The sequence below is a fragment of the Carlito syrichta genome, unplaced genomic scaffold (assembly GCF_000164805.1).
Source record: "Carlito syrichta isolate Samal-C Ts95f unplaced genomic scaffold, Tarsius_syrichta-2.0.1 Scaffold126448, whole genome shotgun sequence".
Lineage (NCBI taxonomy): Eukaryota > Metazoa > Chordata > Mammalia > Primates > Tarsiidae > Carlito > Carlito syrichta.
This window is the reverse complement of record NW_007070544.1, coordinates 983398-1004694: the sequence shown is the minus strand read 5'-3', so window position 1 is coordinate 1004694 and position 21297 is coordinate 983398. Positions and strand designations below refer to the sequence as shown.

At 41.1% G+C, this 21297-nt stretch overlaps 1 pseudogene; it reads right to left on the bottom strand.

Annotated features, from left to right (window-relative positions):
• Nucleotides 1–20924: 20924 nt before the first annotated feature.
• On the bottom strand, nt 20925–21257 carry LOC103250037 (annotated as a pseudogene).
• Nucleotides 21258–21297: the final 40 nt, after the last annotated feature.

The following is a 21297-nucleotide window of genomic DNA, read 5'->3' as shown; positions in this document are numbered from 1 at the left end:
TTCCAAGATGGCACAGCACAACTACAGTGCCTGCCATGGTGGTGGTTGGGGGAACAGAGTTAGTTCCTTCTCTGGGAGTACCTCAGTGTGTTGACTCAGCTGGGCTCCAAGCCTGTGAGGACTGCAGGAGCCTCCAGGAGCAACTTCAGGTGTCTACAATGATATGGGGCTTCTGGGATCCTTTTGCTTGTTTTTCCCTTGCAGGAAACATTCTCTCCCAGCCAATTCTTGCTGGAGAGATGGAGGTGGCAAAGGTGAGGCGTTTCCTTCCCTTTCCTGGGTAGCCATCCTGTATCTGGGCCCTTCAGGGTTTCTGCTGCTTCTTTGCTGTTCTTTTGTGTTATCCTTTAGTTATTTTGGTTACAAATTGTAGTAGTTACTTGTTTTAGGGTGTTGTTTTTTTTGGTTCAGAGGTGAGGAGAGGGTGAGGAGTTTTTGGTGGGCCATCTTGTTGACATCTTATTCTGAATCCTTTATCCTTTGAAAGTTTTTTCATTCAACCTATCAAGAGCCTATCAGGTGCCAGATCCTGGGTTAGGCATCAGGCAGCTAGAAGATTTTTCCTTTTTGTAACATTGTGCTAGCTTTCCCCTTTCGTTGGTTTCCTCCCATCCAGGAGCAGATCTTTGTGAAGTCTAAGCCAATGCTTCTCAACGTTTTCTGTGAAAGTGATTCCTCTAGGTTGCTTATACAAAATATGGATTCTTTATTCTTTATTCCTAGAGAGTCTGAGTCAATGGTCTGGTGTGGGGCCTAGAAATTTGAATTTTTAGCACATATTCTCAGAGATCCTCATGCAATTGGTCTATGGATGAATGCCCTTTGAGAACTACTGCTCTGGGATTGGTGGTACAGGTGAAGGAGTGGTCCTTACCTCAGCCATATCAGCACATTTGGGGTGGGACCTGTGGGGTGTTTCCATGGGGATGTAGGGTACATGGGTTGTGATGTGGGGTGGGGAAATGAAAGCAGCCTTGGCTGGGTGCAGAGGCTCAAGCCAGTAATCTCAGCACTTTGGGAGGCTGAGGCAAGAGGATTGCCTGTGCCCAGAAGTTCGCAACCAGCTTGGTGAGACCTTGTCCCTACAATAAATCAAAAAAATAGCTGGGCATGGTAGTACACGCCTGTAGTTCTGGATACTTGGAAGGCTGAGATGGAAGGATCGCTGGAGCCCAACAGGCCGACACTAGGGTGGCTGTAAGCATGCTACTGCACTCCAGCCTAGGCAATGGAGTGAGACTCCAACTCAAAAAAAAAACAAAAACAAAAGCAAAAAAACAAGAAAGCCTTCTCCCTCAGCTGAGTTCTGCCTTCCCTGCCTCTCTTTTCCCCGAGAAGTCTTGGGGCCACACATTCTTCTTTTCTTGGCTTTACTTTATTCTGTGCATCTCAGCCAAACTCAGAATTAAGTTGTTTTCTTTAGTAACAGAATTTGATTTTCAGCTTGTGAAAATATAATCAAGTTGCCTGGCCCTTTGACTTGGGCCTTTACAGCAGCTTTTGATCAGTTTAGACTACCTTGTCAGTGATGAGATTCAAGTTGTATTTGGAATTCTCAGAAAGACTTTTATTTTGTTGCTCTGAGAAGTAATCGTTTTCACATCCGTTATTTCCAGCATTGTTTAAAATGTTTGTTGCTGAGGGGAATGGCCTTTGCTTATATGCTGGAGATCTTTTGCCGAAACCTGATACTTCTGTGTTTACAGAATGAATATTCTAGCTTGGACGGGTGTTTATTTTTTTTTTAAATCCGATTCCTATGTTGAAAACTAAATGGGAAATAAACCCATGAAAAAACGAATAGGGAACTGCACCACCCATGGCAACTCATTTCGGCATATAAATTTGTTTTCCTTTACCTTCAACGTAAAAATCTTTTGTAAGTCTCCCTTGATAGTATCCAAAATTACATGTCTGCTCTTTTATGCACCAATCACTCCTGAAAATATCCCTGCAATTTCAATGCTATCTGGAACAGTTACTGTCCATATTCTATGTAAAAGACTAATGGTGGAAGAGGTATAAATATTATGGCAATTATTACTATGAGCGTTTATTTTAAGCTGCACAGCCCAAGATTTCTATGGAGATAAAAGTACATCAAACTGTATTTTTTATGGTCACGTCTAAACTGGGCAATAATAGCCTATCAATAAACTTCAATTACACTCAAGAAAATACTAAAAGTGAACCTCTAGTGATGCTCAATAAAGTCTACAGGCACATTAGAGTTATATAGAGCAGTGACATCCATCTGGTATTTTTCAGTGACTTCTAGTCAATTACTACATTTCATCCTGTGTAATCCTCTTTTATCTCTAGTTCCTGCTGGTGCGGTAATTCTCACTCTGCTACATCTGTGGCTTGACTGTGAATTTTTATCGCCCAGGAGTCAGTGCGTCCCTTCCTGCCCCGGGATGCTGTGGAACTGTATCTGTTGAAGATTTAATTGCAATGTGGAGACACATAGGAAATATGTAAAGCGATTGGCAACATCCTAAAAGAATGGGCATGCTTTGAAGTAAAATGTTGCATTTCAGTCAAAGTATAGATTCCATGAGCACTTTGGACCTGGTGTTTGCAATGCTGTTCTTAGAGGGTAAAAAAGTAAACAAAAGAAAACAAAAAACAAGAGGTAAAATCAACTCTATCTGAGGGTGATGTTTTGGAAAGGAGATTTTGTACAAATTATGGGTATATATTACATCTGAATAAGTGTGTGTATATGAAAATGTACATGTTTACGAATGTTATATATGTTTTATACTTGTGCATGCATATTATAAGATATCCATATTTTAGGAAGGGTGAATGTATTTTTAAAAATGGGCTTAACTTTTAAGAGCAATTTTAGGTTCACAGCAAAATTGAGAGGAAAGTTCAGGAATTTCCCATGTACTCCCTCCTACCCTTTTCCCCCCAAATTTCCCCCACTATCCCCATTCTCCACCATAGTAGTTCATTTGACTTGTTTGTTTGTTTTGTTTTTGTTTTGAGTTGGAGTTTCACTGCCCCCCAGGCTAGAGTGCAGTGGCACGCTCATGGCTACCACAGCCTTGACCTGCTGGGCTCAGGCAGTCCTTCCCCCTGTCTTCCATGTAGCTGGAACCACAATCATGCACCACCATGCCCGGCTAATTTTTTTGTTTTTAATTTATTGTAGAGACGAGATCTTGCCAAATTGTCCAGGCTCATCTCGAACCCGTAGGCTCAGGCAGTCCTCTCGCCTCAGCTTCCCAAACTGTTGGGATTTTAGAAGACAGCCACTGCACCTGGTGGGCCAACTGTTACAAGTAATGAACCTACATTATCACCAAAGTCCATAGTTCACGTTAGGGCCCAATCTTGGTGTTGGACAGTCTACAGGTTTTGACAAATGTATAATACCACGCACCCTCCTTTAATCCACTGTTGTAGTATACAGAAGCGTTTCACTACTCTAATGTCCTCTGTGCCCCACCTATTCACTTCTCCTCCCTCCCCCCAAAGCCTCTGGTAAGCATCAATCTTTTCACTGCCTCCATATTTTTACCTTTTCAAAAATGTCATATAGTTGGAATTCTAAGAGCATGTAGCTTTTTAAAACTGACTTCTTTCACTTAGTAATCTGCATTTAAATTTCCTCCATGTCTTTTTGATGACTTGATACTGGTCATAATTTTAAAAAGAATTAATGAGCAATAAAAATGAATGCACACATTGTTTAGTTTTTATGAGTGCTTATTTTAATAAAATAGAGAGATAGAAATGGCTGGCAAATTGTAAGGCAGATAACTTTTATACATCTTTATACTTTTATTCCTTTACCTTTGACATAAAAATCCTTTGTAGGCTTATTTTTCCTCCATCTTCTTTCCTGTAGGATTGCACCATATTTGTTCACTACCCTCACACTATTCTTCCCCAGCCTCCTGAAAAATCCATTTTTAATCGTACCTGGAAGACATTCATTCCTTCATTCATTCATTTGGTCAGTCAGGCAAGATGGCCTGGTAGAAGGTAGGGAGGAAGAGAGGGTAGAATTTCAAAGGGCTTATCTCACCACCTACTGTTTTCTGTCCTCACCATGTGTAAATTTTCTCTTGACGTAGACACCATGCAGCTGCCTTAGTTGATTTGCCTTGTTACTAAATCTTCATGGAACCTACCTTCCAGGTGCCAGATATGTACCTTAAAGCCTTAAGTCCCCAAAAGGGTGATGAGATTGGCCATATCTCCTACAATGACAGGAATAAAGAGAAACTATTCTGTTCCATTGATGACTCTCATCACTGTAGCTACTACATGCTGCTCCCCCTAGACTTCTGAGTAGGGAGAGGTACTCCAGGACTGATTTGGAGAGTTCCTGGGTGCTCCTGCCCTGCCATGGTGGGAGATGCAGGCCTTGAATTATGGGTCTCTGCTACCTCTTCCACAGACCTGGCTCTGGCTGCTACCACCTGGGGCTGTAGTTGTTCTGAAGCACTTTCCCTGATGGCGCCAAGGTCCTCATATCCTCGGGCTTTGTGCTTGTGTCTTTCTCTGCTCATCCTCGGGATTTGTGCTGTGTCTTTCTCTGCTCAGGCAAACTGCTACAGTGAACAACATCAGAGTTTCAGTATCTTAACACATTACTCACAGCAGTGTCCAATGCAGGGTGGCAGTGGGACTCTGCTCCACACAGTGCTTCAGGGATCCAAATTCTTTAGATTTAGTGACTCTTTCATGTCCTAGACCCTTGGGTCTCTTGAGTGGATCACTGTACTCACTCTATGTGGGGAGAGGGTGAATGGAGGAGTCCATGATAGACTGAGCTTAGAAGTGGGAAACTTTACTTTAGCCTAGGGTGACCAGTATTTTTGAAATGTCTGTGGTATTTTTTAAAATGACTTTGTTGCTATCTACATATACTCAAGTACAGTTAGTTTTTCCTTTAGTCTCTTTAAAGGTCATCAAACAGTTTTGGAGAAATGGCACATAAATATCTGTTTTATTGAAATCCTTTTCTCTCTTCTCATCCTTGATGCTTTTCCAAGTTAGACAAGGATATTCCTCTTGTTCCATTCTTTAAAAAGATGATTTTATGGAAAGTCAACATTTTAACATCTTTTTAATGGATGGCAACAATGATAGTGATTTTGTAGGACATGTTTTAGAAAGTGATCTCCTTCCACTTCGACAAAACAAAAAATCTCATATGAGGTATTTTTGCACATTTTGAGTAAATTGAAAAGTGACCAAAAAAATTTTTCTTAGGAGAGCTTCAACATCACAGGTAAGCAAAGCCCACCTCTTTTCAGCAGTGTCTTATACAAAGTGTGCAGGACATTTAGCAGTAAGGTCTTTACTTTGCTAAGAAGTTTATATATTGAATGGAATTTGCCAGCATTTACATTTGCATTGTCTTCTAAATATGTAGAAAGATGAGCAAAGTCTCGTTTGTATTTGGACATGATATATCAACAATCTTCTGTTTTATATCTCCTGCAGTTACATTAAAATCTTCAAAGAAATCAAGAAGTTGGTTTTATTTTTCTTTTCTTTCTTCTTTTTTTTTTTGAGTCAGAGTCTTACTTTGTTGCCTAGGTTGGAGTGCAGTGGAACGCTGCTCATGGCCACCGCAGCCTTGACCTGCTGGGCTCAGGCGATCCTTCTACCACAGCATTCCAAGTAACTGGAACTACAGGCATGCACCACCATGCCCAGCTAATTTTTTTTTTTTTTGAGTTGGAGTCTCACTCCGTTGCCCAGACTGGACTGCAGTGGCTGCTCCCGGCCACCGCAGCCTCCACCTGCTGGACTCCGGCGATCCTTCCGCCTCAGCCTTCCGAGTAGCCGGGATTACAGGCACGTACTACCACGTCCGGCTGATTTTTTTGATTTATTGTAGAGATGAGGTCTTGCTGCCCAGGCGGGTCTCGAACCCGCGGGCTCAGGCAATCCACTCACCTTAGCCTCCCAAAGGCGTGGGATTACAGGCTAAGCCACCGAACCCGGCTCAGCTAATTTTTTGATTTATTGTAGGGATGAGGGCTCACCATGTTTCCCAGGCTGGTCTCGAACCCAGGGGCTCAGGCCATCCTCTCACCTCAGTCTCTCAAAGTGCTGGGATTATAGGTGTGAGCCACCGTGCCCAGTTTAAGAAGTTGATTTTAAACTCAATTTTTAAGTCAAAATATCTGAGCTCTGAGAAGATGTTTTTGTTTTTCTATGATTCCACATATTTACTGTAGAAAATATGGTCCCTGTAATCCTAGCACTTTGGGAGACCAAGGCAAGTGGATTGCCTGAGCCCATGGGCTTAAGATCAGCCTGGGCAACTTGGCGAGACCGTGTTTCTACAATAAATCAAAAATTAGCCGGATGTGGTAGAGCATACTTGTAGTTCTGGCTATTTGGAAGTCTGAGGCAGAAGGGTCGCCTAAGCCCGGTTGATGCTGGGGTGACTGTGAGCATGCCACTGCACTCCAGCCTGGGCAACGGAGTGAGACTCAACTTAAAAAAAAAAGAAATGAAAATATGGCCCAGGTATAGTGGCTTATGCTTGTAATCCCAGCACTTTGGGAGGGCAAAGACGGAGGATCACTTGAGGCCAGGAGTTTAAGACCAGTCTGAGCAACATAGTGAGACTGTCTCTGCCAGGAAAATAAAAAAAAGAAAAAAGAAAATGTGACTGCTGGTAAAATCTGCCAGAGTCAGCTCCACATTCTAAGAGGCCAAAACATCTGTTTTCAAAACTCTCCTCTTTGTTAATCTGTAGATTGTTTTCATTGCAACTCTGAACCAGGAAGTTTGACTTGATTCAGTTTCACAGAGTGATCAAGGAAACTATGCTATGATATGTGTTCATTTCTGTGGTGTTCCCAGACTAGTTTAGTGGCTACAATTTTGTTTTTTTTTGAGTTGGAGTCTCACTCTGTCGCCCAGACTGGAGTGCAGTGGCCGCTCCCGGCCACCGCAGCCTCGACCTGCTGGGCTCCGGCGATCCTTCCGCCTCAGCCTTCTGAGTAGCTGGAACTACAGGCGCGCGCTACCACGCCCGGCTGATTTTTTGATTTATTGTGGAGATGAGGTCTCACCAAGTTGCCTAGGCGGGTCTCGAACCTGCGGGCTCAGGTAATCCACTCACCTCTGCCTCCCAAAGTGCAGGATTACAGGCTGAGCCACCGAGACTGGCTTGGCTACAATTTTTGATGGAACATTGGAGTCTTATCTGTCTCATTCTAAACTTGTGAGATTCCATCTCCAAATAAGTTTTCCTGCTCTCTTGTCCACCAAGTCCAATCACAAATCCTTCTCTACAGACTGAGCATTGTGCTCTCTTTTTGGTTATTTATCTGCTAATCCAGTTATACGTATCCTTCCAAGTGGCATTAAAATAGCACAATTATTTAGCTTTTTTCAGTGATGTCTGGGTCATGCTGGTGTTGGCAATGTAAACATCCTCATTTTCATGATCTGAACTCTTAGAAAACATGCACAACAATGGGACTAGTTAATTCAAGTCCTAATCACAGAATTTACATTGTTAAATATTAAAATAGTACCATTTTGATACAAGACACAACAGATAATCAATCAACAGGCAAAATAGGACTGAAAGGCTACAATTACAACATGCGTGAATTGCAAACTTGAGTCATGTCACTCAAAATGATACAAAGGTAGACAGCTCATTCCTGTGAACCGCAAATGAGTCTGTCAAATCAGTGGTTAGGGAAATACAACGACAGCAGCTATAGAAAGCTGATAATCTTTGCCATATCTGTTTAACAATAAAAACAGTGTTTCTTTCAGCTTCTATTTTTTGGGGGGACTACCATATAGAGTTTGTGCTTCTCTCCCCAAACTTTTGCACTCATTGCCAAAAACCAGAAATCGTTGTGTGGTGGAGAGAAATTGTCTGGAAATGAGACTTTCAATGACAAAGAAGGAAATTCCTGGGTATACCAGGGTGGTAACTTATCCTATTAGTCACTCATGTTCTGGTAGCCAAACTCGGTCACATGAATTCAACTACAAGTGAGTCTCACTAGCTGAGTGCTCAGGGAAAAAAGCAGATGTGTTTAGTAAGCACCTAGCAGACTGCTTTATCTGCTTTTTTGCTTGACGAATTCCTATTTATTTTTAAAATCTTATTTCACATGTCACATCTTTCCTGAGGATCCAAGCTTGCACAGTCCGAGCCTTCTCATCCTATGATAGCTGCTCTGTCATAATGCACATCTCTCCCTTCTTTCCTTTTCCTTCCACATGACTCCTTTCCTCCTCCCTTCCCCCTCCTTCTTCCTTCCATCTTTTCTTTCCTCCTTTATTTTTTCCTTCCTCTTTTCTTTACAAAACTATTTATTGTGCATTCTCTTTGGGTCAGATTCACTGCCAGCTACCTGCTAAGTAAGACTCTGTTTGTCTTTACAAGAAACGGACAGATCATCTTTCTTTTTTTTTTGAGTTGGAGTCTCACTCTGTCAAAGTGGCTGTACTACTTTGAATTTCCACCAGCAATGAGTGAGAGTTCCTGTTGTTCCACATCCTCTCTAGCATTTGGTGTTATCAGTTTTCTGGGATATTAGCCTTTCTACTAAATGTATAGCAGTATCCTCAAGACTCTAATCATTTTTATTGTCTCAGTGACTTACACAGAGAATGCCATTGTTGGAATAAATCAGCGAAAAACTAAATAGAGCAAAAAAAAAAAAGTAATTTGACTACTTATGTCTTTGAGGTTCCTCTGTAACTGAAGTGGGATACATTTGGACAGGGTATACATTTGAAAAGTGATTGCAAGCTCAAATGCCTTACAGAAGGAAACAGATCGTGTGTAAGGACAATAGGACATGGTAGGGACTATGGCAATGTGGAGACCCCAAGAGAATCAGTGAACTCAGTTTTGCCAGATTTTCCAAAATTTTAGATTGAGTCATAAAAGCAAATTTATAGGAAATCTCTTAAAAATGCTAGTAATCAATTACAACTTTAAAACACTGTGTCAGAGAGATAATACCTATTTGTAGGCTAGATTGAATCTCTGGGCTATTGGTTTTTAATCTATGTGTTTCTTAAACTCTTGTGTGTCATCCAAGCAATGCATCTAAATTTTAGTCATTATTTGATTATTATTTCTTATCTGAGATTATTTTGTTTATTTGAGATAATACAAATGAGTTTGGATTGTTGGGGATGGAACTAAGAGAAGAAGAAAACAAAGATTTCCACATCTGAAGGTTTGCTGGAAAATGTGGCCTGTGCCCATTTAAATGCTTACCTTAGGGAACAGTATTTATGGTTGATTATTGAGATCTTTGTAAGTGTTAGAACCCTAGTTAAGAAGTCACCTGGATCAGTCAGTTTCATCTTGGAATGATGAAGATGTAATGTAAGCTCAGCCTTTTTGAGTGTTGACAATCTTTCTTTTTCCATAGTGGGATTTTGTGAGGAAAAAGAATCAGACAGGTCACTGAAGTGGGGCCAGTCATTTCAATTACCTTTTAAATTTCTTGTCTTCCTCCACTTTTTTTTTCCTAGCAATGTATCAATGTGTTCATAATTTATGGAGTGAGAAGAAATTATATATCACATGCAACAATCTGGTAAATATTTATGAATTTTCTGCTTTTTAATATGAGAGTGTGAAAACAGCTCCTGATTGTGAAATTAGCAATTACTGGAGAAGAAGACAAGAAATGCACAGTGCTGAATAAGTTTTTTGTTTCTACATAGAAATGTTCCTGTTAAACTGTCTCTCCCTTTTTTGACATGCTTGAGTCCTCTTGTTCCATTATTTGTCTATTAAACCCCCAGACTGTGCTACAATAGGAGCCTATACTCCCTGCTCAGGGATAACAGAATACACAGTGAAATGGTTTCTACATTTGCATAGAATGGACGATAAGCAAACAAAATAAAATAAAACAAAGTAAAACAACAACAAACTCCCAAAACCCAATCATTTCTAATTTGAATTAGAAGGCCCCCCAGGCTGGTTAACTGAAATAGTAAGAGCTTTTTGAAGAGGCTAAGTTTTAAACTTCCCATGGGCCAGTTAATTTTGCTGAGTTCAGTAATCACAGCTTATGCCTCTGGCTCTGCACAGTCATTTGGAGAACACGACCCTTCATCATTAAAAAAACTAAATGTCTGAGCACTTGGGGCATTGCCACTTCTGGCCTAACCACTTAAAAGTGCAAGCCCAAGCCCTACTGATGTCTCTGGTCAGTGCCATTATCTCCATACCTGAAGAGAACATTCTATAGAGAACACCCACTTATCTGTGTGATAATGACCTTGCTTGACCTTTAGAGTTTCAGTTTCCATCTCTGGAGATCATCAGTTAGGATTTAAGGATATCATGTCTATGAAAACTCAGAGTTCAAAGGTATATATATATATATATATATCCCAAACAGGCCTGGTTACCTATGGTTCCTCTCCATGGAAAATCATCTCTAATCACAGTAAGAGCTTGCAGTACATTCTAGTTATTTCAAGAAGTAAAAATTTTGGTCTCAGCTCAATGCTATAAACAAGTGGAGGTATTCAAAAGCTCACTTGCTTTTTTTTTTTTTATTCTTGAGTCAGAGTTTCACTCTGTCACTCAGGCTGGAGTGCAGTGGCACAATCACTCCTGGCTTGGGGGATCCTTCTGCCTCAGCTGTCAAGTAACTGAGACTACAGGCACATGTCACCCATGCCCAGCTAATTTTTTTTTTTTGTAGAAAAGAGATCTTGGTATGTTGCCCAGGCTGGTCTTGAACTTCTGGGATCAAGCAATCCTCCTGCCTTGGCCTCCCAAAGTGCTGGGATTGTAGGTGTGAGCCGCTGTGCCCAATCTCAAAAGCTCACTTTCAGCAGAAATTCAGACTTCTCTATGAACTCACCGCCTGAGTTATTCAGACCCAAAGCTCCAAGCAGCAGTGCTGTAGCCTCTGGTTCTTGCTTGAGATCTCCCGACTGGCCTCGCTCTAACACACCATCTGCACCTTCCGGGGCTTTTTCTATTGTGCTTTCACATACTATTTTGTTGAAAGAAAAAACTTTTTTTTAATTAAAAAAATATGTTTCTGGCTGGGCTCCGTGGCTCAGCCTGTAATCGCAGCACTTTGGGAGGACGAGGCGAGTGGATTGCCTGAGCCCGTGGGTTCAAGACTAGCCTGGGCAACCTGACGAGAACTCGTCACTACAATAAATAAAAAATTAGCCAGGCGTGGTAGCACATCCCTGTAGTTCTGGCTGCTTGGAAGGCTGAGGCAGAAGGATCACCAGAACCCAGCAGGTAGACACTGGGGTGGCCATGAGCTTGCCACTGCATTCTAACCTGGGCGAAGAAGTAAGACTCCAACTCAAAAAAAAAAAATTATGTTTCTGTACCTCTGAGAACATGCTAAACTATACTATGGAAATGCAGTGAGAAACATCCAGACTTCAGGAAACTTGGCGGGATCAATGGTCTGGTTTTTTAAACAAGTATACTCTAATGGGGAGAAAGGATGAGGCCTGTGTTCTATTGTCTCTCCATCAATTCATTCCTTTTTCCTCTGCAGAAGTCTGTTGTTTTCTCTCAAATAAATCTATGCAATCAACATACAAACATGTGATTATTTTTTCCATGAAAAATAAATTTTATCTGACCTGATTGGGGTTACCAATGGCAGCTCTTCTTTACAAAAAAATAAAACAAAACGCAAAGGAACCACAACTCTTTTACAGTGTAGTCTATAATTGCCTCCAATTTCTTTCCTCTTGTTCTCTTTAGAAAATACTCCAAATAGGTTTTTGCCTCCATACAAACCATTCTTAACAAAATCCAGTGGTCCCTTTCTGGCCTCAGCGTGCTTGGCCAGTCAGCAGAATTTACCATTCTGTCCTGGAAACACCCTCACTTGATTTCCCTGCTATCATTCTTGCTGTTTTTTCCTCTCATTCTTTTAAGATTTCCCTGCTTTTTCTCCTTCCTGACCTCTCTGTGTTCTCTGCTCCCAGGCTTAATTCTTGGAACCCTTCTCTTTGCTGTCTACGTTGCCTACCTAAGTGAGTTCATCCAAGTTCCTGCCGTTAAACACTGTCTCTGTGCTGAGGACTCTGCCTCCCATCAGCTGCAGATCCTTCACTCTGACTGCACATTCTTCATTTTGCTTGCGTATGTAGACTTGATTACATCCTGCCTGTAAGGCTTCTGCTGTTTCCTACCTTGCCCTGTGGTAACCACTTCTTCCTCCTGTTAATGGCTCCTCCGGGACCCCAGGTGTGCAGATGAAGCATCCTACTGTTATCTTCATCTCCTCTTTTTTTGCTCATAACACAATCTGATTTTCCAGCAAGCTTTATTTTTGGCTCTTCCTCCAAAATATACCCAGAATATAATCTCTTTCACCATCTCCTGCTGCCACTCTGATCCAAGCCACTGTTGGATTTTGCCTGGATTCTGGCAGTAGCCTCCTTCTTCTGCCTGGGTTTACTGTCCTTGGAGACAGTGGGAACCTGATTATACCCAAGTCAGGTTGCATCCTCTGATCAAAACCCTCCAAGGGGCCCCAACTTCGTGTAAAAGCTAAACTCCTCACTCTTACCCACATGACCCTGGCGACACAGGTCACCTCCCTCTCCTTATCCTCTGAGACCCTCACTCTTGCCCACTGATTCCAGCCACATTGACCTCTTTACTGTTGTGCAAATGCCCACAGATGGCCTTTACCATCCTTAATGCCTTCTTCTCCTACCAACATGTCAATTCCATAAGTTTATTGTCTGTTTCCTACTCTGTGGAATCCCTGCTCCTCGGACAGGACACTGGGTAGGCAGGCATTGAATATTTGTGGAATAAACAAATAAATACATTTTCTGCTTTGAAAAATATGTGTAAGTATGTGTGTCAACATGTTAAAGGTAGTTATTTAAAGAATAGAAATAATAGATGTAATATTCAAGTAATTGGAGGAGAAAATGGAACTAAAAAGATTTTATCAACAAGAAACAGGAAAAAAGTGAAAGGATGCCCAATAAACAGAAAACCCACACAAGATAGCAGAAAGGAAAACCATGTCAGAAAGTACAATCTATGTGAATAGCAGAAGTCTCAGATTGAATTAAAAATCCATTTATGAGCTGTTTACAAAAGGTAAGTATAAAACCAAATGATGCAGAAAGGTTGAAAATAAAGGGAAAATAATTATATACTAGCCAAACATTAATAAAAAGAAAACAGAAATAATGGTGCTAAAATAACAAAAAATAACTCAAGGTAAAAGTATTAAGAAGGAAAAAGAAAAGATGAATTATATTAATAAAAAATATAAAGGAGATAGAAGAATCATAAAGCAATTTAAAATTTTCAACATAATTTTGACATATAAATAAAACAAAAAAATACACTGAAAGTCTAGCTTCATAGTTTCATAGAGAGATTTCAACAAACTTTTCTTTTAAACTAACAAAACAGGTAGATAAAAAATGAAGATATAGAGTGTGTGAATACCCATAACATATTGGCAGTGTGAATACCCGTAACAGGCTGAGGCAGGGGGTTTTCTTGGGCACTGAGTGAAAATTGTGCTCTAGATATCCAGATATATAGCTAGAAGATTTTTTTTTTGAATCAGGGTCTCACTCTGTTGCCCAGGTTGGAGTGTAGCGGCATGATCACGGCTCACCACTGCCTTTGACTTCCCGAGCTCAGGCGATCCTTCCACCTCAGCCTCCTGAGTAGCTGGGACTACAGGCACACATCACTATACCTGGATAGTTTTTATGTTTTTTTTTTTTGCAAGGACAAGGTCATGCTGTGTTGTCCAGGCTGGTCTCAAACTCCTGGGCTCACACAATCCTCCTGCTTTAGCCTCCTCAAGTGCTGGGATTATGGATGGGAGCCACTGTGACCAGCCTGGAGGATCTTGAGGATTAAAAAACAAGGAAATGTGGGAACAATGAACATAATCACACACTGCATACATACTGTCTACACATAAAAAGTCGATTGAGAATCCTAATCCATTTTCTTTCACAACACCTGGATCCTGATATCGCGTACAGCAGTGGCTCTCAAAGAGAAAGCCCTGGATTTGTCATGTTGGTTTTACACGGGGATTTGTTAGAAGTGCAGATCCTCATGCCCCAGCCCCAGCTCTGCTGAGATAGCAACACTGCGGATGGGCCCAGCTTTAACAAGTCATCTGAGGGCTTCTGATGCCACTCGAGTGTGAGAGCCGCTGGCACAGATCATACTTGAGAAACCCACCTGCTTCCTGGGTTTGAAAGTTCTTGAGGCAATAAAATAAAATGCTCATACATTGTTCAAAATTCCATGATTTGTGCTAATATCCATAGTAATCTGCTTCATGGGAAAGCTCTTGCCTGGGACTCAAGGTCTTAGATCATTCTGAGACCGTTTCCTGGGAAATTATGGTCTGAGTCTTTATAATTGAATTTTATTTAAGTAAAAAGAGGTAAAATAATAAGTGGCTCCCATGCTGTATTAGAAGTATAAAAAATTAAAAAAAGAAAAAAGTAGATGGAGTAAAATCAATCTGTTAAGATGATCTCTTATGCCTGAATTATATGCATATATGAATTATATATGAAGGATTATAAGCAAAATTTTCTCCTGTACCCATCTCTGGTTTTCCATTGGCTGTGTCTACATTCATGGTCATTTCTAGGAGGTCTTTTGATGTGCCTTTCCCCAAGGAAGACACTGAAGACCAGACACAACTGTGTAGAGAGAGAAATCAGTTTCCCTTTCCCCAGGCTCCTTTCCACTGCTGAGAGGTATCTTTTCTCTACTTTCCTTCAGGGACATTCTGCCCAATGAAAATGGCTAACACTGCTTGCTGGGAGCATTTGCAGTAGTAAGTGGGGCATCTCCTTAGAAGGCCATTTGTTTTTTTAAAAAAATACAATAGTATCATTCATGCAAATTAAAATTTGTATTCATTCATAAAGCTATCCAAAGATATCTATCCAACACGTCACAGGAGAAAGCTGTGAAAAAAGAGAGAAATAAGAAAGAGAGTTGGGGGAAAAAACAAAAGAAAATATGAGTGGGATGTTACACAGAACAATTATTATAATATGCTCTAAATCCACAGGTATGATTAATTCAACTCTCTGTTCTTAAGATCCTAATGAGGAAAAAAAGTTAATGAATGACTTTGAGAGAGCCCCCCTTCCCCCCAATTTATGTCATCTGGTCTGTCAGGGATCACATCTGAGACTCTGAAATCTGATCTTGCTGATAGACACCTGGGATGTTTGTACATCGCCGTGACTGCCCAAGAGAAGCTCAGCCTGAGTCCTCCCTATTGCCTCTGTACTTCTACTGGAAAATGTCTGAAAGAACAACATGGGAGATAAGTTTCCATCTGTAGGTTGACTTTCACCAGAATGATCTATTTAGGCTACCACAGACCTGCCACTGTTATCTCTAACACATGGATATTTGAAGCTGCCCATTCAATTCTTCTCCCTGAGGGCCTTGCATTTTCTGCTACCTACTCCCTCCTCTTCAGCCACTTATGGTCTAGAGGACTTCTAGAAATTGATTTATTCATTGCATATTTATGTGATGCTGGTGCATGGTGAGTGTAAATTTCTCATCAACAATCATAAAAAAAGTACTTAAGCACTCAAGTATGAGAACACTTTTGTGGGCTGGAGGGTTTAAAAGGTGGAGTTGGGCTACTCCTTACCTTTTAAAAATCCTAGATCCATAAGCCAATAACGTGGTACAGGAAGTTTCTTTTAAAATTAACCCTAACTTTCAAGAATGAGGACCTACATACATTTGGACACTAGTTACAAGTTGACTGAAGCTACGGTATGATATGATTTCAGGCTTGAAAACAAATAAGTAGGGCCATTGCTCTTGTTAAACTCTGGTCTGGCTATGTGGCTTTTTGAACTATGGCAGGGCCATGTTTCCCTAAACTTTGGCCCCCTCCCCTATCTTGCAGAGGTGAATCTCTTCTCTATCTCTCTGTCGCTCACTCTCTCCAATTTACTTTCTAAATAAAATATATTTTCCAATGTAAAAAAACGTTTAATTTTTTTATTTTAAGGATGTGGGGTACAATTCAGGGTTAGGTATACATTATGCAGGCACCCTTGTTGATGAGGTGTGCCCCCCCAGACAGACTTCCACTACTGCCAATCCTGTTTCCCCATCCCCTTCCCAGCAGCTTCCCACTGCTGCCAATCCTTTTCTTATAGTATTATGATAATTGTTTAAGGTCCACTTATGAGTGAGAACATGTGACACTCAGTTCTTTGTTTTTGTGAAAATCACTCAGAATTATGGACTCTAAGTCCATCCTTGCTGTGAAGTTCATAATTTTGTACTTCTTTATGGCTGCATAATATTCCAACGTGTATATGTACCACATTTTGAAAAAATCCAGTCCTCTTTTGAAGGACAGCACAGTTGGTTTCTTGTTCTTGCTACTGTGAGCAATGCTGCAATAAACATCTATGCAGGTGTATCTTTTTTATAGAGTGATTTGAGTTCTTCCGGGTATATTCTTAGTAGGGGGATTGCGGGGTTGTATGGAAGGTTGATTTTTAGATCTTTTGGGAATCACCATACTGTTTTCCACAGAGGCTGTACTAGTTTACACTCCCACCAACAATGTAGAAGTATTCCCTTTTCACCGCATCTTCTCCAGCATCTGTTGTTTTTTGAGTTATTGATGAAAGCCATCCTGATTGGAATTAGGTGATATCTCAGGGTAGTTTGAATTTGCATTTCTTTGATGACTAGTGAGGCTGAGCATTTTTTCATGTATCTGTTGGCTGCTCGTATGTCTTCTTTTGAGAATTGTCTATTCATATCTTTTGCTCACTTTGAAATGGGGTTTTTTTTTTCTTTTTGGCACGTTTGAGTTCCTTGTAGATCCTAGATGTTAGGCCTTTCTCAGACATACAGTTGGCAATTTTTTTTTCCCAGTCTGTGTGCCGTCTCTCCAGTTTCTTGATGGTTTCTTTGGCTTTGCAGAAGCTTGTCAGTTTGATGAGGTCCCACTTGTCTATCTTATCTCTTATGGCATGGGTATTTGGGGTTTTGATCCGGAATTGGTTGCCAGTTCCAATTTCCATAAGGGTGTCTCCTGCATTTTCTGAGGTTCTCACAGTTTGAAGTTTTACGTTTAGATTTTCGATCCATTTAGAGCTGATTTTTGTGTATGGTGATAGGTAGGGATCTTGTTTTAATCTTCTACATGTGGTCAGCCACTTTTCCCAGCACCATTTGCTGAATAGGTTCTCCTCTCCCCAGTCATTGGTGGGGGAGGCTTTGTTGAAGACAAGTTAGTTGAGAAATTGAGGTTTTGCTTCTGGAATCCCTATCCGGTTCCATTGGTCTATATGCCTGTTTTTGTTCAATACCAGGCTGTCTTGATTACTGTAACTTTATAATAGAGTTTAAAGTCTGGAAGTGTGATGCCTCCTGCTTTGTTTCTTTTTCTTTTTTTTTCCTGAGGATAGTTTTGGCGATTTGTGGTCACTTATGTTTCCATATGAATTCCCGTATTGTCATTTCCAGTTCTGAGAAGAATATTGCTAGTAATTTAGTGGGTATTGCATTAAATCTATAGATTTCCTTGGGTAGGATGGACATCTTAACAGTGTTGATTCTTCCAATCCATGAGCATGGAATATTTTTCCATTTGTTTGTGTCATCTTTGATTTCTTTGAGCAGTGTTTCGTAGTTTTCATTGTAAAGGTCTTTCACGTCTCTGGTTAGGAAGATGCCAAGGTATTTGATTTTTTTTTCTGGCTATTGTGAATGGGATTGTGCTTTTTATTTGGTTTTCTGTTTGTTTATTGTTGGTATATAGAAATGCGAGTATCTTTTGCACATTGATTTTATACACTGAGACTTTGCTAAAGTCCTTTATCAGTGCAAGGAAGTTTTTGACAGGTTCTCTTCGGTTTTTGAGAAATAGAATCATGCCATCTGCAAAGAGGGATAACTTGACTTCCTTTCTTCCTATTTGGATACCCCAATCTCCTTCTCTTGTCTGATTGCTCTTGCTAGTATTTCCAAAACTATGTTGAAAAGGAGAGGTGAGAGTGGGCATCCTTGTCTTGTTCTGGTTTTCAGAGGAAATGGTTCCAACTCTACAACGCTTTTGAAAGGTTCTTGACATCACAGACCATGTTTTTTGTCTAATTCAGTGATACAGATGTGTGAGAAATAAACTGTTCCCCTCTCTTTTTTTTCTTCCTCCCCCTTTCCCTTCCTTCTCTGTCATAGTGAACGTGCTTTTAATACCGTGCAGGACTTTAGATATGTGCCATTGTGGCTGTCAAAAGAAACTGAACCCAGATGTGGCAGGATTTTACAAAGAGAGACAGGACACCACAGCTACTTTGCCAGGAAGCAGTGTTTATTCGTGCCGGCACTCACTCAGTGGATTCACATCCAAAGGCTGAGCTCTGAGCACAGGGGGGCATTGCCTTTTATACATTTCTTGCTTCTTTGTCCCCCCAATAAGGTTTACATATTAGTAACATGCATTCTAATTGGGTATTTCACAGCTCAAGGTTGCCACAGAGTTACACATGCCCACTACGGATTGGGGGCTACATTCCTTTTAGTATAAATCTTGCTAAGAAAGGTCTTATCCTATGGTGCTAGAAGGACTCTTTCATTATTCTGGGAAGGCTTTTATCTTATTGTATTAGGAAGGACCTTTCTCTATCCTGGAAAGACCCTCATTTGATTAGGCTTGGGGAGGGGCCTCCCTACCTCATAAAAACTACTCCTTCTCTGTGGTGTGACTGTGGGTGGGTCCGTTAAATGCACGTAAAAATTAGAGTTTACTTTCAGTAATCTTTTAGGCCTATGTTATTGTAACATTTTACAACTAAAGAATAATACCCTCTGTCAATTCCAAGCCTCAAGACCATTCTTTGATCATGGAGAATGAATGTGCTACTTAGCTCTGCTACTCAAAGTACAGTCCCTGGACCAGCAGTATCACCATCACTTGGGAGCCAGTAAGAAATGCAGAATCTCAGTCCTTACCCAGGTTTCTTCAATAAGAATTTCCACAGGATCTCCAGGCAATGCATATCCCATTAAAGTTTGAGAAGCACTGCTTTAAAAACCACAACTCACTCTTCTTTGTTCATATGAAATTCACTGCCTTCACCTTCAAAGTATGTCTCCAGAAACCACATCAAATCTCATAACATTTGGACCATTTTTATAAAGGCAAACTGAGTAGGATGATGAAGGCGACTTGCTGAGGGACTGGGGATGACGGCCACAGTGATGTCCAGGCAGCTGTTGGCATATGTAATATTGGGATTCCCATTGGAAGCACATCTGCCTTTTGATACCTGAGCTAATTAAACAGTTATAATACAGCGCATCCCTGTCACAAGATGATGCCCTTTGAAAGTTGTCGAAGTTTCTTTGAAATGAGAGAGACTGATTTGTACACTGGCATTCTAAAGACTTGATTAATGTTGTTCTATTTATTTTGGCCACCCCTGATCTTTAATTATAAAATTATGCAGTTTGGAATGTGGCTGTCGGCCCCCTTCTGTGCCCAGCTTAACTGAACACATTTCTGTCTCGTCTTTTGTCACGGTATGGGCTTCAAAATCAATAAGCAAACTGCCTTGCACTCAGACTTTTGATCTTCCTTTCTTTGGCTGACAGTCATAAATTTTTGAGGATAAATGTTCATTGCTGCTGCTGTGGGCAGCTGCTTCTGCAGTCACTTTCAAATGGGCTGCGGAGGAGACAAAGCTCATTTGGCTGCCAAAGGAGTACATGAATCTGAACAGCTTCTCTCAGGCCATTGGTTCTCTTCCACTGTTTTTCTAGAGATGTTAACTCTCCCTCAGCACTGAAGGGAATAGCAGGTGGGCAATAAATAGTGTGTCTGTCAAGCTTATGGCAATCTGATGAACACATGGGAAATGCTATGGAATTATTTTCTCTTAAAGTTTTTCCTTTTATTCTTCATGTCCTGTTTAGTTCTGCAAGCTTCTTTGTCATCATTTGATGATCCTTATTGCTCTTGATTTTAAAAAGGAATTGCCTCTGTCCCATCTTATATCCACAGGCTCTCAGGGTAGCTGTGTGGCCATCTCATGGGAGGCCATACTTGGACAAAGTCCCTTTCAAATACTTCCGAAAGTAGATGATTTTTTTTTTTGAGTTGGTGTCTTGCTCTGTTATGCAGGCTGGAGTTTAGTGGCATGAGCACAGCTTACCACAGCCTCAAACTTCTGGTCTCAGGCAATTCTCTTACCTCTGCCTCCCAAGTAGCTGTTTATGGGTGTACACCACCAAGCCCAGCTAATTTTTTGTAGACATGAAGTCCCGCTATGTTGCTCAGGCTGGTTCTGAACTCCTAGGCTCAAGCAATCCTTCTGCTTCAAGCTCCCAAAGTGCTGGGATTGTAAGTGAGCCACCGTGCCTGCCCTCAGATGGTAGTTTTAAACAACACACTCCCTAGACACAGCTATATTTGATATCTTCTATCTTACCTGTTTTTTCCTCCCTCATTTTTGGGCATATTTAAAATTACTGCATTTTTGACTTCAGTTTCTATGAAAATAAGGTGTTTTAAAAAAAGATAAATGGAGGTCAACTCCATAATCTTTATTTTGTAGATAGTTTTGGTTTTCCATTCTTAAGTATTCTAAATAAAAGTTCCACCATACTTTTTAACACTTTGTCTCCGGTGAAAATTAAAATCTTGTTTAAAGTCACACCATGGCAATTTTGTGCAGCATATGAAGCTTTCACACTACTTGATGCTATTATAAATCATTCATATTGAGTAAGTGTCAAAAAAGGAGGAGGATTTAGTAGCTTAGGGAATAACATGCCTTCCCCCCAAACTCTTTTTTTTTTTGACATCCCAAATCTCTCTTATTGTGGGGAATTGGCCTCCGGGGGGTGGGGGGAGGGTCGGGGGGGGAGCAGGACAAGGTCCTCACTGCACAGTTTGTTCATTGGTGCTGCTTCCTGAGTCCGGGGACTTCATCACGTCAGGCAGCTCCAGGTGGACTGAAAACGGGCTCCATACACAGGGCCTCAAAGTTGTCTGTGGCTGGGCCTGCGGCCGTGCTGTTTGGCCGGTGAAGCCACACTCGCCCGGCATCTTGCCATCATCCAGGAGCTGGTCGTCCTTGCACAACCCCTGCTCGTCGGGCGGCCGCTTGAGGATGCCCTCCACGGTGTGCTTCAGCTGACCCTCGGCGCTCAACTCCTTGGCCTTCGTGAAGATGGCAGCCTTGTGGCGTGGGATCATAAGGAACACGTCCATCACAGCGGCTGGCTCTCCCTTCCACGTGCAGGCACGACCA